Here is a 6709-nt window from a genome sequence, read left to right on the forward strand (position 1 = left end):
ATATGGTTTCACTTATTTGTGGAGCATAACAAATAGCATGGAGGACAAGGGGAGTTAGAGAGGAGAAGGGAGTTGGGGGAAATCAGAGGGGGAGGTGAACCATGAGAGACTATGGACTCTGAAAAACAATCTGAGGGGTTTGAAGGGGCAGTGGTGGAAGGTTGGGGGAACCAGGTGGTGGGTATTAGAGAGGGCATGGATTGCATGGAGCACTGGGTGCGGTGCAAAAACAATGAATACTGTTACGCTGAAAAGAAATTAAAAATTTAAAAAAAACAAGAGTGATATTGATATGAATACATTAATATTAGGGGATCTAAACATGCCACTCTCAGTAATAGATCATCCAAGCAGAAAATCAATAAAGAAACGAGAGCATTGAATGACACATTGGACCAAATGGATCTCATAGATATATACAGAACATTCCACCCTAAAACAACAGAATGCTATTCTCGAGATGACCCAAATTAATAAAATTATGAATGAAAAGTGAGAGATCACGACTAACACCAAGGAAATAAAAACAATCCTCAGAAATTATTATCAACAGTTATATGTCAATAAGTTAAGCAACCTAGACGAAATGGATGCATTCCTGGAAACCATAAACTACCGAGACTGAATCAGGAAGAAATTGACAACCTGAATAGACTAATATCTAGTAATGAGATTGAAGCAGTGATTAAAAACCTCCCAAAAAACAAGAGCCCAGTACCTGACTTTTCGCTGGGGAATTCTACCAAACTTTCAAAGAAGAAATAGTACCTATTCTCCTGAAGCTGTTTCAAAAAATTGAAGCAGAAGGGAAACTTCCAGACTCTTTTTATGAAGCCAACATTACCCTGATCCCCAAACCAGGCAAACACCCCACCACAAAGGAGAATTTCAGACCAATATCCCTGATGAATATGGATGCTAAGATTCTCAACAAGATCCTAGCTAATAGGATCCAACAGTATATTTAAAAGATTATCTACCATGACCAGATGGGATTTATCCCTGGGTTGCAAGCATGGTACAACATTTGCAAATCAATCAATGTGATAGAACAAATCAATAAAAGAAGAGACAAGAACCACATGGTCCTCTCAATTGAAGCAGAAAAAGCATTTGACAAGATACAGCATCCATTCCTGATTAAAATGCTTCAAAGTATATGGATAGAGGGAACATTCCTCAACTTCATAAAATCTATCTGTGAAAAACCCATGGCGAATATCATTCTCAATGGGGAAAACCTGACAGCCTTCCCTTTGAGATCAGTAGCACGACAAGGATGCCCATTCTTGCCACTGTTGTTCAACTTAGAGCTAGAAGTCCTAGCAACAGCGATCAGACAACAAAAAGAAATAAAAGGTGTTCAAATTAGCAAAGAAGAAGTCAATCTCTCTTCACAGATGACATGATACTCTATGTGGTAAACCCAAAAGACACCACCCCCAAATTACTAGTACTCAAACAGCAATTCAGTACTGTGGCAGGATACAAAATCAATGCACAGAATTCAGTTGCTTTTTTATACACTAACAATGAAAATATAAACGGAAATTAGAGAATCGATCCCATTTACTAGAGTGCCAAGAACCATAGGTTACCTGGGAATAAACCATAAGATACCTGGGAACAAACCTAACCAAGGAGGTAAAAGATCTGTACTTGAATACAGAACACTCATGAAAGAAATTGAAGAAGACACAGAAAGGTGGGAAGCTCATGGATCGGAAGAATAAACATTGTTTAAAATATCTATACTGCCTAGAACAATCTATACTTTCAATGCCATCCTGATCAAAATTCCACCACCATTTTTCAAGGTACTGGAACAAACTATCCTAAAATTTTTATGGAACCAAAAGAGTCCCCAAATGCTAAGGAAATGTTGAAAAAGAAAAACAGAACTGGGGGCATCACGGTGCCTGATTTCAAGCTTTACTACAAAGCTGTGATCCTAAGATAGCATGGCACTGGCCCAAAAACAGACACATAGACCAGTGGAATAGAGTAGAGAGCCCAGATATGGACCTGCAACTTTATGATCAACTAATCTTAGACAAAGCAGGAAAAAATATCCAGAGGAAACAAGACAGTCTCTTCAATAAATGGTGCTGGGAAAATTGGACAGCTATGTGTAGAATAATGAAACTCAACCATTCTCTTACACCATATACAAAGATAAACTCAAAATGGATAAAAGACCTCAGTGTGAGACAGGAATCCATCAGAATCCTAGAGGAGAATATAGGCACTAATCTCTTCCACATCTGCCACAGCAAATTTTTTCAAGATATATCTCCAAAGACAAAGAAAATCAAATCGAAAATGAACTTTTGGGACTTCATCAAGATGACAAGCTTCTGCACAGCAGTGGAAAGAGTCAGCAAAACAAAGATGCAACCCGTGGAATGGGAGAAGATATTCACAAATGACAGTACAGACAAAGGGCTGATATCCAAGTTCTATAAAGAACTCCTCAAACTCAACACACACAAAACAGATAATCATGTCTAAAAATGGGCAGAAAAGGGGCACCTGGGTGGCTCAGTGGGTTAAGCCTCTACCTTCAGCTCAGGTCATGATCTCAGGGTCCTGGTATCGAGCCCACCATCGGGCTCTCTGCTCAGCAGGGAGCCTGCTTCTCCCTCTCTCTCTGCCTGCCTCTCTGCCTACTTGTGATCTGTCTGTCAAATAAATAAATAAAAATCTTTTTTAAAAAATGGGCAGAAGACATAAACAGACACTTCTCCAATGAAGACATACAAATGGCTAACAGACACATGAAAAAATGTTTATCATCATTAGCCATCAGGGAGATTCAAACCAAAACCACATTGAGATACCTCCTTACACCAGTTAGAATGGCCAAAATTAGCAAGACAGGAAACAACAAGTGTTGGAGAGGATGTGGAGAAAGGGGAACCCTCTTAACCTCTTAACCTTAACCCTCTTAATGGGAATGCAGTTTGGTGCAGCTGCTTTTGAGAACAGTGTGGAGATTCCATAAGAAATTAAAAATAGAGCTTCCCTATGACGCTGCAATTGCACTACTGGGTATTTACCCCAAAGATACAGATGTAGTGAAAAGAAGGGCCATCTCTACCCCATTGTTCATAGCAGCAATTTCCACGTCTCCAACCTGTGGAAAGAACCAAGATGCCCTTCAAAGGACGAATGGATTAGGAAGATATATATATATATATAGCATATATATATATGGTATATATATATATATATATATGGTATATATATATATATATATATATATATACACACTATGGAGTATTATGCCTCCATCAGAAAGGATGAATACCCAACTTTTGTATCAACATGGATGGGACTGGAAGAGATTATGCTAAATGAAATAAGTCAAGCAGAGAGAGTCAATTATCATATGGTTTCACTTATTTGTGGAGCATAAGGAATAACATGGAGGACATGGGGAGATGGAGAGGAGAAATGAGTTGGGGGAAATTGGAGGGGAAGATGAACCATGAGAGACTATGGACTCTGAGAAACAATCTGAGGGTTTTGGAGGGGTAGGGGGTGGGAGGTTGGGTGAGCCTGGTGGTGGGCTTTATGGAGGGCATGTATTGCATGGAACACTGGGTGTGGTGCATAAGCAATGAATTCTGGAACACTGAAAAGAAATTTTAAAAAATAAAAAAAATTTAAAGTCATGTCATACACAACTTTCAACTAACATAGTGGTTCATGAAGAATGAAGCGGCTTGAAGTGTGGATGGGAAGACCATAAACTGAACTCTTAAGCAACAACTCCATAGAGGAACTCTCTTTCTGCCTACATCTTCTTGCTTGAGGATAGATTCATTTTCAAATGTAAGGGTGAAAGCATGTGCCCCAGGCCAGGGATCTCAGCCAGCATATTGTTTCATGACACTGGAAGTGTCTTCCATGCTACACATGAAAGCAGAAAAAGATTGCTATAACATTAACAAAGAGAATGAAATCTTTGCTGAATGCATCTATCTGCTAACATGTTGTTACAGGAAAAGGGTATGTTTGCAAATGTTTGATGTGAGGAAGCCTAAGAATAGAAATGAAACAGGTTTTCTTCTAAAAATGTTACAGAAACACCATCTTTCAAACATTGTTGAATCTTCTAAGGATTGAAGAATCTTTAAAACCAACAGTGGAGGAAAGCAGACAAAAGGTTCGTGTGATATACTTTACTGAGTGGAACAGCTCTGCGAGTAGGGCTTCCCTCAACTAAGGTCTGGGGTCAGATAGGATTTTCAAGTGTACACAAGCTAGCTACCAGAGAGCTCCACACTTAAGACACTTAACTAACACTGTGGTGTATGAAACATGAAACATCTTGAACTGTATGTGTTGAGTCCATAAGGAATGTGCCCTGGGCTAGAAAAACAAATCGTGTAGAATCCTTGTCTCAGCTGCATCTTTTCTCTTGCAGCTGGTAGGGTCTTCTGTGCTATGCATGAGAAAGTTGAAGAAAAACTCTATGCATTTACCTGGGAGAGAGAAGTTTGCATGGAAAGCGTCTACCAGCTTATAAGCCTTTCAGTATAGACAGATTCATTTGCAAGTGTATGATGTGTGCAAATGAACCAGTCACACCTTCCCTGTAAATCCCAATCTATAGGGATGTCGTCTTTGCACTACCATCTCCTCAGCTAAGGATTGAAGCATCTTTCAAGGCAAGTGTTTCAGAAGAAAGCAAAGGGAAAGTGTGGCATCTTTTAGTCATAGGATCAACCTGGTGAGGAAGACTTCCCTCAAGTAATGTCCAGTGTCAGGAACCTAGATGGGCTTTCAAGTGAATATGAGTATGCCTCCAGAGAGACTTACATTTAAGTCTGAGGAATAAGTAGGTGTCCATCATGACTTCGCACTAACACTTGGGTTCCTGAAGAATGAAGTGTCTAGAATGTTTTGAATCCATGATGAATGGACCCTAGGCTTTGGCAGGAGAAACAAGTTGTGTAGAAATCATCTTTCAGCCAACTTGCACCTGAAAGTGTTTCTTTTCCAACTTTCCCCTGCATATTTGGGGTCTTTGTGTTCCATAGAAATTTTAGGATGGTTTCTACCAGCTCTGTGAAAACTGCTGATGCAATTTTGTTAGGGATTGCATTAAATTTTTAAAAAAGACTTTATTTATTTATTTGACAGAGAGAGATCACAAGTAGGCATAGAGACAGGCAAAGGGCGGGGGGGAGCAGGCTCCCCACTGAGCAGAGAGCCTGCTGCAGGCCTCGAGGACCCTAAGATCCTGACCTGAGCCAAAGGCAGAGGCTTAACCCACTGAGCCACCCAGGCACCCTAGACATTTTAATAATATTTGTTCTTCCAACCCTTGAGCATGGAATGGTTTTCCATCTTTTCGTGTCTTCCTCAATATCTTTCATAAATCTTCTATGGTTCTCAGTGTACATCCCTTGAATTACTTGGGTAGCTTTATGCCTCAGAAACTTGTGCTTTTTGGAATAATTGTAAATGGGATCGATTACTTGATATCTCCTCTTGCTGCTTCATTGTTAGTGTATAGAACTGTAACTGACTTCTGTACATTGATTTTATATCCTGTGACTTTGTTGGATTTCTGTATCAGGTCTAACAATTTTTGGTGGAGTCTTTTGGGTTTTCTACATGCAGTATCATGTCATCTATGAAGAGGGAAAGTTTAAATTCTTCTTTGGCATTTTGGAAGTCTTTTATTTCTTTTTGTTGTCTACTGAGGCAAGGACTTCCAGTACAATGTCAAATAACAGTGGTGAGAGTTGACATCCCTGTCATGTTCCTTACCTTATGTGACAAACTTTAATTTTTTTTCCCTTTGAGGATGATATTCACTCCTGGACTTTCATATGTGGCTTTTAGGATATTGAGGTATGCTCGTTCTATCCTTACATGGTGGAGGGATCTTTTCAAGAAAAAGATGCTGTATTTTGTCATATGTATTTTCTGCACCTATTGAGAGGGCTATATGGTGCTTGTCCTTTCCTATATTAATATGGTGTATTACATTGATGGATTTGGAGATGTTGAGCCATTCCTGAAGCGCAGTAATTAATCCTGCTTGGTCGTGGTGAATAATCCTCTTAATGTACTCTTGGATCCTATTGGCTAGTATCTTTGAGAAAATTTTTGCAACCACATTCATCAAGATATTGGCCTATAATTCTTCCTTTTGGTGGGGTATTTGTCTGGTTTGATGATCAAGGTAATGCTGGTCTCATAGAATGAGTTCAGAAGTTTTCCATTCATTTCTATTTTTTGGAACACTTTTGGAAGAATAAGCATTAATTTTTCTTTAAATATTTGGTAAAAGTTCCCTCTGGAAGCCATCTGGCCTTGATATCTTGTTTGTTGAGAGATTTTTGATGACTGCTTCAATTTCTCTGCTGGTTATGGATCTGTTCAGCTTCTCTATTTCTTCCTGATTCAGTTTTGGTAGTTTCTATGGTTCTAGGAATTTGTCCATTTCTTCTAGATGGCCCAGTTTGTTGGCATCTCATTACATATAATGTTCTCTTATGATTGTATTTCTGTGGTGTGCATTGTGATATTTCCTGTTTCATTTATGATTTTGAGTTCTTTCATTCTTCCTCCTCCTCCTCCTCCTCCTTCTTCTTCCCCTTCTTCTTCTTCTTCTTCTTTTTCTTTTTCTTCTTCTTCTTCTTCTTCTTCTTCTTCTTCTTCTTCTTCTTCTTCTTCTTCTTCTTCTTCT

This window comes from Enhydra lutris, unplaced genomic scaffold (assembly GCF_002288905.1).
Source record: "Enhydra lutris kenyoni isolate GAN:26980312 unplaced genomic scaffold, ASM228890v2 scaffoldscaffold24, whole genome shotgun sequence".
NCBI lineage: Eukaryota > Metazoa > Chordata > Mammalia > Carnivora > Mustelidae > Enhydra > Enhydra lutris.